Source organism: Chaetodon trifascialis, chromosome 11, assembly GCF_039877785.1.
Source record: "Chaetodon trifascialis isolate fChaTrf1 chromosome 11, fChaTrf1.hap1, whole genome shotgun sequence".
NCBI classification, from domain to species: domain Eukaryota; kingdom Metazoa; phylum Chordata; class Actinopteri; order Chaetodontiformes; family Chaetodontidae; genus Chaetodon; species Chaetodon trifascialis.
In genome coordinates this window covers 22,297,881-22,313,263 of record NC_092066.1, presented here as the reverse complement: position 1 = coordinate 22,313,263, position 15,383 = coordinate 22,297,881, and the positions used below count along the sequence as shown (strand labels likewise).

Below are 15,383 nucleotides of genomic sequence, written 5' to 3'. Positions count from 1 at the left end.
TAAAATGACCAGTGGAGCAGCTTGACAGCAGGAACAGATGTGTTCTCAGACATTATTTTGGTGCAACACTAAGACTCAATTTCCCAAAAATACCAACAGCTTGCTTTGCTCTACCTCATTTGTTTTCCACCACTTTGCTCCCCACTATTCAAATAAAGTACCAAACAAATTTTGTGCATAGGACCAAATCTCTTGAATGTGAAGAAACCACATAATCAAACACAATGTCATTACTTGAACTCACTTTATTTAATGATATTTTAATCGTAATGTAACAGTCAAAGACAAACACCACCAGCATCATATATATACTGCAAATATAGCCAGGAAAAAAAAACACCAGTCAGAAAGTGACAGCAGCATGGTGTGTATGGGTATCTAAAGCTCAGGAAAATACCATAAATAGAGCCCGAGTGCTGCTAATTCTGATTATTTTCATTATCTATTAATCTGATAATTGTTGTTTTGATTTATCTCTTAATTATGTGGTGTAGTCCAAAGGAATTAGAGAAAAGCAGCAAATGTTCATATTTGAAAAGAGCCGCTGAATGTCTGGCATCTTTGCTCGATGAGTGAAATTCTGAATCGATTGTAAAAATTTGTTCTAGATTGATTTTCAGCCAATCAACTCAATGATTAATCCATTAATTCATGTGATTTCTTTTGCTCCTTAGCACAATCTACGATCACAACAGCACCTTTTAGCATGCACCAAAACAATACGACAGCATAACATTCCCTTTGTCATAAAAAAATCTGTCAGGCGAAAAACTACACTGAATGACAGCTGTGCTTTACACAAACAGGCTGCACACCATGTCCTTGCTTCCTTTAACATGATGAGTCCTGACGACAGTCTACAATAAACAGGCTCACTGACTGCTACATGGACTGAAAGTGATTGTTGTAACTTTGGCTCAGTTGCGCTCAGCCAGTCTACTGTTAAATAGCGTGAAGCAGACAGAAATGTGTGGGTGTGTCACTGTCGCTGTCACAAAGCTCTCGTTATTAATCCATAATAACCAGCCACTGGCTTTAGAAATTGGTAAGTATGTGGGTGAATGGGTTAAAAAGTATGTTTAACTGCTGGTGTATTTCTTTTTACCCTGCATCATTAGGCCTGGAGGTTAGTGAAAGTGATGTAATATAATGGAAATAACTATATGAGGCAACAGTACACAAGGCAGTCTCAATTAAAGTATAGTTGCCAAAAAGTTATTTAGAGCAATACATAATGAGTCTGGGCATGTTTCAAACATCACACATTTGTGATGTGATTGTGGTTTGTGATTGAGGTAACAGCAAAGGATAATACACATCCCTGTAATTCAGATCAGAACAACCCACAGCTCGTTTTATACGTGAGCCCACACAGTGAGAACATTCTTCATTACAAGGCCACATCAGTATACACCACTATTCTATCTACCACTGTACAGCCTTTCATCACATTTACTTTCAGGCCATTTCTTTCATTTGTCACATATTAGCTGTACTTCTGCTGAATGCTGCTGGTGAATGACAAGACAAAACATCACCTAGCTGGTGTGTTGAACTTAAAGCTGCATTATTCGGTATTTTAATGTGAACAACATCACATGACTATGAAATGTGAAAATGGTTGCTTGTAGTGACAAGCCTATTGATAATTGTCATCCACTTTTCCAGTTCCCTGCAGGTCTACTGAGCTTTTTAGCTCATTGGTTTGGTTTTACATCTTGCAATATTACCATTAGCGTTCAGTCTCATCAATTTTGTTTTCAGCAGCAGCAGGCAGCTGTTGTCAGCAATAGGGTTGGGCAGTAATCCGGTAATAAGGTATCCCGCGGTATCTAAAAATAGCAACGGTATCATTACCGTGATTAAAAAAATTCTGCGCGTATAGGTCTATGGGGTCTAACATAATTGTAGCATCGTCATAACAAAAATGAAGTCCACTCCGTTCAATGTATCTGGTTGAATTTTTACTCGAGAAAAGGTGACTGTGCAAAAGTACATGTTAAGAATGAACTTGAGCAGTCGTACAGATGTTTTAACACAGGTATGTCCAGGCGCTCATTTAGGCGCATCTGGGCAGAGTACCGTTATCTCGTCCAAGCTTACGGAGAAACTCCTCTGTTGAAAACGCTTTGTCAACCTTTTTTCTGCTTCCTATTGTTCTTAGCTCTCATAAAAGGACGAAATGCAAATAAAACAGTAAAATAACACTTCGGGCTGCTCAGCAGAGTCCTCTGTGAGTGCTCTGCTCCTTCATGAGACGGAGGTGAAACTAACTGCGTGGTTACGCCGGTCAATAGCTCAGCGACCCGCCCACATTCACCATAGTAACACCAATGACGATCCAGCAGGAAGTAATCCCAGAGATAGGTTATTGCATGAAGAGCGCTCCCTCCACTCTAGAAACCCGCTCATCTTTATGTAAACAAGCAGGACCTTCGTGATTGATCTCAAACTAACGCAGAGTCATAGGAGGAGACATTAGCAGCGTTTTTTCTGGAATATAACTTTTGACCACAAAACAGCAAAGGTAAAACATACTTTATGATTTAGCAAAGTTTTTTTTGTTACTCCTTGGCTGTTAGCTCGCCGAGTTTTCGTCGTACAGTGTGGAGGCAGACATCTTCATGATCATCAGACTCTCTGCTTTCATATGATACCGGGCTTTTGAGGTTTGCGTGAAGTGGTGAAATCAGCAAATGCCGTACCTTTGACGTGCGCTATTTTCGTGTTTTCGTTACATGCGCACATAATTTCGTGGGGTATGAATTATGTTTCGTTTGGGTGACAATACTTGGTATTTTAACTGAGTTTCTCCCCGTCAGTCTGGTATGCTACAAGTTAAGACTGGTCCTTGAGCGTGAGCATTGACTGTCTGAACTGCGCGGATGTCACGCTGCCCTGCAAAGTGATTTTTAATTAGTCACGGTAATACCGTATACCCTGGGAAAATGTGGAGAAAGTTTGACGGTAAAAAAAATGTGGATACCGCCCAACTCTAGTCAGCAATCAGCTCTGATAAAGTTAAAGCTTTAGACCCAGATACGATTGGACTTATATTTGCCAGGTGGTTTATTTGCCATTTATAAATACAACTTCAAACAAATTCTAATTTTACCCCATGCCGGCTGAATGTATAATTGTGCAGCTGTTAGCACGTTTGCCATATCAACTTTTTATGTCAGTGCTGTATGTAATGTTAAGCTTGATGAGATCTGATCCCAAGTGGCCAAAAACAAGAACAAAAAGTGCATATGCAGATATCTGTTTATAGAGATTAGCTGAAATGTCAAGTTTTAAAGTCAAGTTGCTAATCAGACTGTAGACAATGACTAGCACACAGAAAAGGAAGTCTTGGCTTAGTTGTCCATTATTCATGCTGTGCCATCGGTGTGTGAATTCATATGTACGTTGCTTTGGATAAAAGCATTTGCCAAATGACTAATTGTAATTGTAATTGCATATGAAGGCAGACACATTTTAAAAAAAGCAAAAAGAAAGAAAGCCAATGGGTTCCAAGAGTGCATTTCAGCCAATGCATTCTGCCTCCGTGGCCCTTCACACAGACTGTTTACCTGCATGCAACCATTGCCAAACATGATTGGTCAATACTACTTGAAATACAAACAGACTACAAATGAAAACCAAATGCCTCCAATACCAGCATCTTGTCCCTTACCTACAGATTCACCATTCAGACATGTTTATAGAGATTAAGGCATTTTGTGACCTTTAAATGGAAAACAGACTTCTCCACTGTAAAAAGTGAGAGCATTTGTGTAACAATGCAATGAATTCATAATGTAGGGAAGTGTGTGACCTGCTAGAATAAAGACAAATTAAAAACAAATGTGTGGCCTATTGTGAGAGAGACAGAAACAAGGCGACATCAGAAGGAATCAAAGAGAAACATAAATTCTACCAACATCCAGATTGCTCACATTCAATTCAGTTTGTCTGGTGTGTTGACTCCAGCCTGATGCCAGGTGCCAGTTGAAACACTGGGATAGTTTACTGGTCTTTCACCATTAGTAAGTATCTAGTTTGCAATGCTTTCCATGGACTTGTTGACACTTGGACACAATCACACTGCTTCTAGAACTTGGCTTCCCATTCTGTCTGAGCACACAAGTCGTGACAGCATGGCAGCAAGGTGACCGACAACGAAAAGTTTCTTAAAATGGTTCATGCTGTTGTCTCTTAACGCCTATATTTCCACGCTTTCCACATGTTCCAGAACAATTACCCTGGCCCTAACCTCCAAAGGCACCACAATTCTTCAACACCTTGCTGCGGGGTGTTCAAAAGGACTCATCTTTTAAGTCACCAGTAGTCTTACACAATTTCTTTTGGCTGTCAAGAGTGTTGTTGAAAACACATTTTATTAAATTTTTACCAACAAAGTTGAGTCAATCTTCACAATATCTGAAAAGAAACACCATTGTGAAGCCCTTATTCCAGTTGACCAACAGATTTGTGATATTCTAAACATAAACTGCACGGCTGTGATATGCAACTGAACATGGCCCACGTGCAAAAACAGGAAGTCAGATATTTCTCTGTACTGCTTTCCTGGAACATGATCACAAATACAGTTGTAAATCATCAGTCAAATAAGTGATCGATGTAAAGTTCAGCATTAGGCCAAAGGGTAGGTCACTTGACTTGCGGCCTTCATGCCTTCAAACACATTTTATTTTCCACTGAGTTGTTAGATATATGTTTTGTTGGTCCAGTCTTGACAACATGTTAAATGAAGTGTCTTTGGAATACCCTAATGGCTTTTCATGCAATTTGTCACCCCACCCATCTGCATAAGTGCATTTTTCAATGTGACGCATGTTCTCGATGCAGTTTTGTTTGACTCTAAATTCTACAAGCTTCCAGAAGGTATATTTATTATCTGGCTTTTGCTCATGGTAATTTGGTTTACTTGTATAATGGCCCTATTAACTGGGAACAGTAATGATTGGATTGTGTTTGATCAAATAATAATAATAAAAAAAATCATTTATCAGTATGTGATATTGTTTTGTTGGCTGATAAAACAGCATTTATGTTTGTTATTGTCTGAGTGCCGTGATGATTAAAATCATGGTTTGTTATAGTGTTCGAAAAAATTGAAGAGACGGCAGTCCACACACAAAACAACACAAGAATTAAATGTTCTTTAAAACTCTTCAACATTTTTTAGGCACTGCTGGAAAAAGCCAAAGAAAACAAAGAGGCAAAAACTTTCCCTCACCTTCCCAGGTCTTGGGATTTAGAGTGTATCAGTGTATCTCTAAGATGCTTGCCAGCAGTCAGTGCACATCTCCCTCAGACTGAAGAAGGGCATCTAATCGGTGGAGGATTTCCATACCTGCCTCCCGCCTCCGGTAATCTGAAGTACATCACACGTCTGGCTGAGCTTTATTTCAAGAGTCTAGAAAATAGATAAGCAAGTGACAGAGATAGAGATAACATTAATCCCAGAGTGGCGTCAGGTCAAAGGGAGTGGCCAATGCATAACGACAAGGTAATGAAGGGCCCAGGGGCCACGGCAAAGCCTCATTGAAAAGTGGACAGGGAGGGAGGGAGCTAAAAAGAGGAGAAGCTGGGAGCAGAAAGATGATAGATTAGGCCACACAATGAGAGAAAAGGGAGGAGAGGGGGAATGTGACAGAGGAGGGAGTGCAAGACGGGTGAAGGAGAGGAAGGAAGAAGACAAGAGGAGATAATGAAGGTGTGGAGGAGACGTGTGAGACACTAGGCATGTCCACTGGAGGGGTGTGTGTGGCATTATTACAGTCGTATAATATACAGTACTGGCAGGCAAAACCGCACACCGTGGACATCCTAAACCTTCTCCCAGTGTCTTTATGACTGCTTGCTGCTGTAATACAGGTACTGTAACAAGGCCCCCAAAATCAAAATAGGTTGATTGTTATTGGCAGCAAAAATTCTGTTTCTGAAATTTTCCATATTCTGTGTTGTCATGACATTATTTTCCAAAACGGATAAAACACGGGGTTGTCATTCCACAGTGTCCACCTCTAGGATTTTTTTCAGCAGCGGGGGCAGGCTCTCCGTGGCAGCATAAACAAATGACACTTGACTGCAGATTTAACTTTTACAACCTATTTATTGAATGGCCAGTTGAAAATTGCCTTTAAAAAGGCTGAATGTGTGTGTGTGTGTGTGTGTGTGTGTGTGTGTGTGTGTGTGTGTGTGTGTGCGCTGTGTCTGTAACCCCCACTCCTCCCCCTCCTGCTCAGTGGTACACACTGAAGCCACCACAGATCATGCAGTTGACCAATCACGTCCGGCTTGAACGGAAAAAAAGTCGAGAAAAAAAAATAAATAAAGCGGCTCCCACTCCAGGTCACAGGGAGGAGCCGGCTCCAATCGTTCACTTCAAAGAGCCGGCTCTGAGACCCGCTTCATTCCCGACCAACACATCGCTACTGCCTAGCGTCATCTTCATCAGCTGTCTTTCTCTTCTTAGAGAAATATTTGAACAAGCTCGTCTGAAAATGCAGTCAGCAGTTACATCATGGCGTGAAGACATTAGCTTAATGCTATCAATTAGTTTACTCACGTTAGCGACTCTGAGTTAGCACCGGGCCCAATTAACTTAAGCTACCGATATGATATGTTACGTAATGTTAGCTGGCCATCAGTATTTTGCAAATGTCTATTTAACTTGTAAAATCTATTATGAGTTATCTTAAGCTAGTAAGTCTAACTTTTCTCCGGTAAGTCGGTGCCCTATTTTCCAAGCCGACACTCCTCTGACTCTCTGACCTGGTGCCTGGGTGCTTGACGTGATGTCACTTTCAAGGCCGCGCTCTCGCGAGTAATTAATGTTGGACTCTGCTGTGAAGGTGGAGACATGCGGCGGTGGTGTATTTGCGACAATAAAAAAAAAAAGAAAAAGAAACGTGAAGGCGCGGCAGCTAGGATTTAGGAATGATGGCCCGCCACTCCTAAATGAATGTAGAGGAAACACTGAGTCATTCTTAATCCAAAAATATGGATTACTGCGGCTTTAAGATAACAGTCATGTTTAAAATCAAACATTGACTGCTGGTCTAAAACTGGATGTGAACAGAGGTTTCCAATATCAAAGTCTGATTTTTTTTTGTTCAGCCAATCTGACCTCCTCCCTGAAAGGATATGTGGCGCTATGACAATGTCACATTGTGTCTTTATCTTTGCTCTGAGAGATGACTGTTATCATCCCAATCACCACAGGAGTACCTTTTTAGGTAAATGTGGACACAGGTTGCTTCCAGCATTTGAAAGAAACAACCAATGCTGTCATTTTTCTACTGAAGGCAGCTTCAGCTACTGATAAATACTTTCATTTTGAATCATCAAAAGCCAAACCAAACCTATCCCATCCTTCTACAGTTGCCATACCCAATGGAGTGAAGATAACAAACCAACTGAACAGGATTTATACTATGCATAAGATAATGTATATGAGAATGGGGACTGATGACAATGAAAACAATGCCCAAATTAATTGCTTAAAGCACAGTCATAGCAGTAAGCTGATTTTTCTATTACATTTTAATACCCCTGTCATGCATGTCATGATAATAAAATCCACTTAGGCCCTAATGCAATTTCATACTAGGTGAGAACATTTTAGATTCCAATTACAAGATCATCGTAGATAAGCAGGAATTATAATGAGCTTGTTTTCGAAAGGGAGGCTGCTAAATGATACAGAAAGCACAATTCAGTGGTTGACTATATTATAGCTATAGCACCACAGTCTTCTTCACCCATAATGTGAGTGCAGGCCCAGTCACAGCAGTCTGACTGTGATGACAAGGACAAGGAATGCCAAATCTCTTCAGAGCGACATATCTGTGACAGACCTGAATAAAATGTTTGACTAAAGTGTCAAATATTTGATCTCCTTGAACCGCCTGACGTGCTCTTGATCCATCTCACCAGACAGGCTCACAAGCGAACACGACGCCCTGGTAGAAAGATAATAGAAATCAGGTTCTGATGTGCTTTTTCTGTTTTGTTTTGTTTTGTTTTGTTTTTCCTTGTAGTATTTATTTTGATGTGACCTGGGAACAGCTAGGAATTCACTGAATCATACAGCAATTAAATATGTGTTACTTGGAAAATAAAATCCCAAAAAGTCACCCAAATAAAACCAAGCGGCAATGGCCTCAGCCAATCACCGATAGCCGATATATTCGTCTGTCCCAACCTGTGTATTCACCTACTCATCCACACTCCACAGCTGTGAGGAAAGCAGTCTCTCTGTCTTGGATCCTTGGATCATTTATAGAGCAGAGACACATTTCTGTTTTGGTGCTCTGAAAACGGTAACACGGACACTCTGAATCACCTTCCTCCTGTATTATTACTTCACCAAAGCTGTATCTTGAGTTGTCTGTTTCATATTTTACCGTCAGTTTATTTCAGGAGCTCCAACTCACTGCTGATGGCTCACGGTGGGAGGTCTGAGACCTACAGACCTCCCACCGTGAGCCAGCGCCGTGCTCAACAACCTTTGAAACACTCCAAATTAGAGCAATATTGAGTGTTAAGCACAACATTTTTCCACATTAGCTTCGACAGAATTGTGGTCAAAATATGGAATGAGCAGAACACAGAATACGAGAGTGAAAAAATAATCTTGCCAGCGCTTTCTGAGGACAAACTACGTAATGGTGACATGGCCAGATTAACCTGCCGTCAGGCAAGGAGTTGCTGTTGGACCCCATTGACCCCTATGATACATGGCAGCTTCATTATTTCCCTAGAAAACCACAAATTAACAGGCTTTCATTTTCAAATGAGTTTTTGGGGAGTTATGCTGTTATTGGAGAGTAGAGAGAGGACAGGAGATGATGGGAGGGCAGTTCACAGTCTGTGTCGTAGGCCACCAGGGTGATCCACAAAAACGACATTTTGATCTTTACTTACAGTAATCCCCATCATGAGAACTGGATAAACACATGAATGTTGCCAAAATTCATCATGGCTCCATACAAACAGATGCAGGCTGTGGGGAGTATTGAAATCCGACTGTATCTATAAGCATCTATGGAAGTCAATACTAGAAAAAAGAAAGGAAAAACAAAGAACATTTGGCCAACATGAAGGCCCGTCTCTCACTGAGAACCTACATCCAGCTCTCTGCCTCTATGCTTTCTGCAGCATTACTAAAATGATGAAGCCATCAATTTTCATCAGTTATTTATGATGCCTTAACAATATCGCATAGCCACATACATCACAACTCATTTTTTAATTAGCACTGAATGGCTTCTGTCACAATGATGAAGAACATCTTTGGATGGGAATATTAATGTGTGGTGGTACCCAGTGAGCTGTCAGCCATCACGCATCAATTCAGCATCCATCCTCCATTAGTGCTGCAGCAGCTCCATCCTCAAACTGTCACAGCAAACTTATGTTTCTCCATCAACTTGCAGGCACATCCTGATTGTCACAAATTAGGAAAATTTGAGTTTTGTTTTGTTTGTTTGTTTTTTTTTAAGCCATGGAGATATTATGCAGCAATAACTCTGTATTGAATCAAAGTAGTGAAACTAGGATTAATGCTGTTTCTACATCTGTTGGAGCAAAGAGAACAACTGTTCATGGAACGTGAAAATGCAGTTTCTCCACATCTGCCACGATACTGCTCAGTCCCTGTAATGTAAATGCTTGCATTCTCATTTTTTTCACCCTCACTCTACTTGGCAGTTGACATTGTCCCCGACGTATCATGTCCTGACCCTGCGACCAAGCCAAACTACTGAATATGTATTAAAAGACTGTCAAAAATGGCACCAAGACCGTGAATGGCGGAGAAGCTGACTTTTTTGGAGATGCAATGAATCTGTGGGATAATCATGGAACATTTATGGGTGAGAGCACGAGAGAGGGAGATTTACAGAGGTGTCAACAGCTAAGCTGCCTGTTGCAGAAGCCCGTATATACACACAACAAAGAACATCTTGATAGCTCAATTATCAAGCCCACCTCAGTTCCAGCTGCCTCTCCGTCAGCGCCACTGGAGCGTGGAAGTGCGTGACAAGGACGTGTCAAAAAAACGAAGCCCCACCTTTTCACCTTTTTTGTTCAGTGCAGAAAAAATTGCAGTTAATTAGAAGTTTGAGTATGAAGATGTTCAGCACTCCCCTTCTGTATGAAAAGTGTGTCATCACTGCTGCATCAGCTCAATTCCAATGGGAGATTCTGCTTTTTTGTCATTTTTTTCCTCTACTCTCTTCAACCCTCCAATTTTCCAAGAACATCAGAATGCTAATCTCATTACCTTTTGTGTGTGCGTGCATGTGAGTGTGTAAATGTGTTCCGGCTCGTGCATGTTGCTGCGTAAGAGAGCATTTGTTTGTGTGTGTGCCTGCATGCTAGTACTGAAAGATGAATATGCCTGCGTGTGTGAGCGCAAGTGTGTGTCTGTGTGTGTGTGCCAAAGTCAGTGTGCTTTAATACAATATTCAAACACTCCCATGGTGCTTTTACATCAGGGAAATATTAAAAGCTCCTCCATAACTGCTTCTCCCTGCTTCACCAACTGTTCCGGCTTACATAGACTGAGAGCTGGACTTAATCATCAGGCGGGGAGAGATTCCCTTCAGAACTGCCAAGTGAACTCAAACCCCACGATCGTATTCTGAGACGCTTCTCTTCCACAAGGCTTGATATTTAATGCATAGGTGCGGCAGCAGGCAGTGATAGACGGAAGGGAAAGCTGAAGTTGACGTGTGGCTGACAGAATGCAAAGCCGTCAAAACAGAGCCACGTCTGCATGACACGTCTTATGAGGAGAGACAGAGAGAGCGGGAGGGAGAAAGGTAAGAGGGCTAAGAAGTGCAAAGGTGAATGGAAGAAGGAGCGATGGGGAGAGAGAAGAAAGAGAGAGGAAATATGGAATCTGCTCCTGTCTGGGTGGGAGGAGAAAGAGATGGCGCAGGGCCAAAGACCAATCACAAAATGGCATGAAAACAGTTCCCTTAACTTATTATAATATAATTAGGGTTATCAAATTACTGACTTTTTACAAGAATTACAAGAATGTTTCCAAAATTCAGGTTAATTAAGTCAACACTAAGGGCAATTTAAGACAGATAGATAGAGAGAGAGATAGATGAACATGACAGATAACTCAGCAGCCAGCCAGGAAAATGCCACTCGCAGTAGCTCTCTGGGCTAACTAGATTGCTAAGATAGCTAACTTGTCAGAAACTGGAGAATAAGTCACGCTGTAAATTTAAGACTCATATTGTACCATCAACTGACAATGTTTCTGCTCCAGTAGAATAAGGTTAAATAAAAGCCATTTGTGCAACACGCTAACAAGTTGTTAGTACTTGTTCAGACTCCAAACTTTAATATAACAGCGCAATGTGAAGAGACTTAAGTTCATTCATTCTACTACACAGCAGTTTAATTAGAGACAAGAGAGGCGCATGCTTTTCTACAAATATTCACTGTGTTGCACTGTGTAACTTGTGTTTATCTGAAGTCTAGCACTCACTAATAAGCTTGGGATGCTTGCCTGACATTTGAATTTGTCAGCACAAAACCTTGGATATTTTTCTTCGTTTACCCAGGTGGGAGAGTTCACTTTTTTAATCTCAGTGCTGTGATGCATTGTTGGACAGGTCTCTAGTGCCTCTGATGGAGAGAGAGCGCTGTCCGAGGATTTTTATTGCTCTGATGTTAAAGCTCAGAGCCTGCAAGTAAGTGCTGTCTGAGAAACTCAATGTAGGCCAAGAAATGCCTTCAAACATACAGAATTCTGCAGCTGTGTGAACTGCTAACCTCGGCTCGTTGGCATAGAACGCTGACAGCATTAAACATGCTACAAGCAACTTCACGCTGACTGTTCCTTCCTTTAAAAAAATAAATTATACATATATTTCATTTTGAAAACGCCTAATTACACAAAAAACTATTTGAAATAGTAAAAATAATGCAGACTATTGAGGCTTTACAACATTTAACACAATTCTCACTAATTCTAACTCGTTTTAACCACGAGAAATGAAGATTGTATTAACAATTGCAATCAAATGCACTGAATTACTGTCAATATTAAACTGCATACATCATTAATATTGTATACTGTACACTCCACCTGAAGATGCAGATTTGTATTAAATCTGCCTTCAGGAAAGAATTTAAACATTTTCCTCCTGACAGCCTGAGAGATGCGTCTCACCAGAATTAAGGACTTTAGACACAAAATTGGCCTCAAGCTATGAAACTCACAGGCCATACAGAGCACACTGCTTGCTCTCTTTCAGGTACACATATTTTTGTTTCCCATTCTGTTCAATTGTTGCTGTTTTTTCCTCAATGAGTATGAACACCAAACTTGGAGTCCAACATGTTTTGACTCACAAAGATATTGTATTTTGCTTTACTACAGTTTAGAACTGAGTACACACACACTGGGCGTGATAACACACCCATTCCTTTCACCACGATTATGTGTGTAGCCTATTTAGATGATGTAGGCGGTTGATGAATATTTAGCAGTTCTAGCACACACAACACAAATCTTATTTCATGTCAAGGCCTTTACACTGGAGGATGTGCTCAGTGGGCTATTCATCACTACAGGCACCATGTTGTGGAACCTGTAATATATACAATTTTGAGCGATGACACATTTTCCGGGTGAAACATAGTGTCTCCTCAGTGACAGCGCTGACCATATCTTATGCTTGCCGGGCTTGTGGTGTATTCTTTTAGTACACTTTCTGATATTTATTCTGACATGTATGGCTAGAGAGTGTGTTGATGTTGCCACATAGCTGCATCATGCCATATTTCACCTGAACGGTGCTGCTGCAAAGATCATAATGTAACGTTTCCATCATGCAGCAGGTGTTTCAAAGCCTCATTCTGCAGTATGCTACATTTCACTCTGCCTCAGGGAATAAGACTATTGGGAAATGGTGCAATCTAGCCTTTAAAGCCCCCCTTTTCTGTTTTCATTTTCCTGTTTTTAAGAATATGAAATTCTGGGTACATTTTTGAACTTTGCAGAAAATCAAAAAGATGCAATTCACCCATCTGACATGGAACAAATTTAAAAAGTCCACCGTTTGAAACTGTGTAACTTTTCTCTCTCTTTGCTTTCATCAAAATAATTTTATTCAACCCTTTATCACCCTTATTCAGTGTGTTATCCTGATCCTGAACATACTTTCACCGGGTCATTTTATGTCTTTCCATCTCATACACACTTCTGATTTCTTGAATGAACCCGTGGTGCATCTCTCACAATTTATCTGACAATGAAGCAGGCATTTTGTCCAATTTTGTTACATTAGGGAAGTGGCAGGTTTGCAGGAGTAGGTGGCTACACGCAAGGATGATAGCAGTCATTGTGTGTTCCTCATTCATCAGATCAAAGCTTTCAGAGAGGAAAGGCATCTACTGGATACAGACACGTTGTTGTGCTGCCGTTTGAAGCTGGAATTTGAAGCAACAGCCCACTGCAGTTCATTAATCTTCTGCAGGTGACAGCAAAACAGTGCTGACAAGCAAAACAAAACACACAAGCGAAATGATGGAATTCAGGTCAGTGGTAACAAATGCTGGCCGATCCAAACCTGAAAAAGACATGTAAGTTGTCAGGAAGTATTAATGATTAAATGTTTAAATGAGTGAATTTTGTTCTTGCTCAGGAAAACAGAAATGATGCAAGCACAAAAATGAGGACGGAGAACAGCATATCAGATCATTACAGGCTAAGGTAAAGAACTGTTCATTTTTTGTCCAGTGCAGGATGAGTCCACCTGCAGGTGGGAGACTGGCCTGGTCCAGTCATAAAAACCTGGATCACAACCAGGGGCGGAGCTTCTGGGGGGGCTGGGAGAGCAATACGCCCCCGGCCCAGGGCCCAGTGCGGGGCGGAAGAGAGAGATCTCTGTTCCAAGCAGGGGGCACCGGGCCCTTTCCCTACAATATTTTTTAATGTGCAGTATGTGTGGGCTTATATATGTTGACCCAGTCAGGATGAGTCATGGTTGGTAAAAACTTTACAAGACTGACTTTAGTGATGTAGTTAGGTGTAAAATATGAATAAAATGACGTGCTGCATGACTGGCTTTATTTTCACTCTCACATTTAACTTCATTACGTACAAATTTACAAGTGGATCGCCAATATTGTCTGCAAGTGTATTTTGGGTAAAATTGTCATCAACCGTCTACCACGTCATCATCAGTCATTTGTCAACAGAGTGCAAGCTAGGCGGAGCATTTTTACAGACTAAGCTAAACATGAGTGGCAGTTAATATAAGCATAAAAGTGGAGTGAAGTCGGGACCACACGGCACGCCTAGAGCTTGAGCATGGCGTTGCTGAGCTGCTGCGTCTCTCGCGCGTGTTCCTGTTCACATATCCTGCGTCTCATCTGCGTGTCTGCAGCGGTGCAGCAACTGCCGGCTCCATCTGTTTACATGGAGTTTGCATTACAGGAGGAGAGAGTGGGAGAGAGGGAAAGGAGTAGAGATGATGGAGAACTTCTGTCCCTCTCATATTGTGTATTTTCTCGTCATGTGTGTCACATATGCAGATACAGACATTGTAATCGCTGTGAAATACTCACATGATACTGATTTGACTGCGGCGAGCCTTGGAATCTCTAGTTGATGCGCCGCAGCAGCCACGCAGGATTTGCGCGACTCTCACGCTGCTCATGTCGACAGTGTGGACACTGTAACCTGTTTGTATGGACGCCGAAATGAAAACCATGCCGTAACGCCACGCTCACGCTCTGCGCAGGCGTGCTATGTGGCCCCGGCCTTACTGAAGGCTTTGAGCCTTGTGTCAAAAATGTTGTATGCTGCTGTTGCGGGCATGTGTATGTTGTAAAGCGATGTTGTCATGAGCTTTATTGGGTTTAAAGGGCCCGGTCATGTGCCCCGCCCCCGGCCCGGCACTGATTTGTTCCACTAATGATCACAACGCTCTAAAGACAGTGGAGTTGCCTGTGGATTTCAAGAAGAACCCAGCTCCACCTGCTTCCATCACCCACCCATCACCACCACTCCCCTCTCAACACTGTGAGTCCTTCGACTTCCTGGTACCATCATCACCTGGCAGCTGATCATCAGCTCCATCACTAAGAAAGCACAACAGAGGATGTACATCCTGTATCAGATGAAGAAGTTGAAACCTCCAAAGTCATTGATGTTGCATTTCTACTCCACCATCACTGAGTCCATCCTCAGGTCCTCCTTCAGCATGTGGTACAGTGCTGCCTCTGCCAAGGACAAGGGCAGACTGCAGCGAATTATTCACTCTGCTGATGGTGACTGGCTGCAATCTGCCACCTGCTCAGGACCTGTACATCTCCAGGACCCTGAGGCAAGCAGGTAA

The 15,383-nt window shown here is 41.7% G+C and overlaps 1 protein-coding gene across 3 annotated transcripts in view; it reads right to left on the bottom strand.

Annotated features, from left to right (window-relative positions):
- Positions 1–15,383, bottom strand: part of brinp2 (bone morphogenetic protein/retinoic acid inducible neural-specific 2) — a 226,834-nt gene that overhangs the window by 186,943 nt on the left and 24,508 nt on the right. Inside the window, exon 2 of one of the 3 annotated variants that reach the window (XM_070973809.1) lies at positions 5,243–5,422. The exons of 1 other annotated variant lie outside the window; for it this stretch is intronic. The gene's annotated coding sequence lies outside the window, so the exon portion shown is untranslated. The remainder of the gene's footprint in view (positions 1–5,242; positions 5,423–15,383) is intronic. One more of the 3 variants, XM_070973810.1, reaches the window with a different exon arrangement.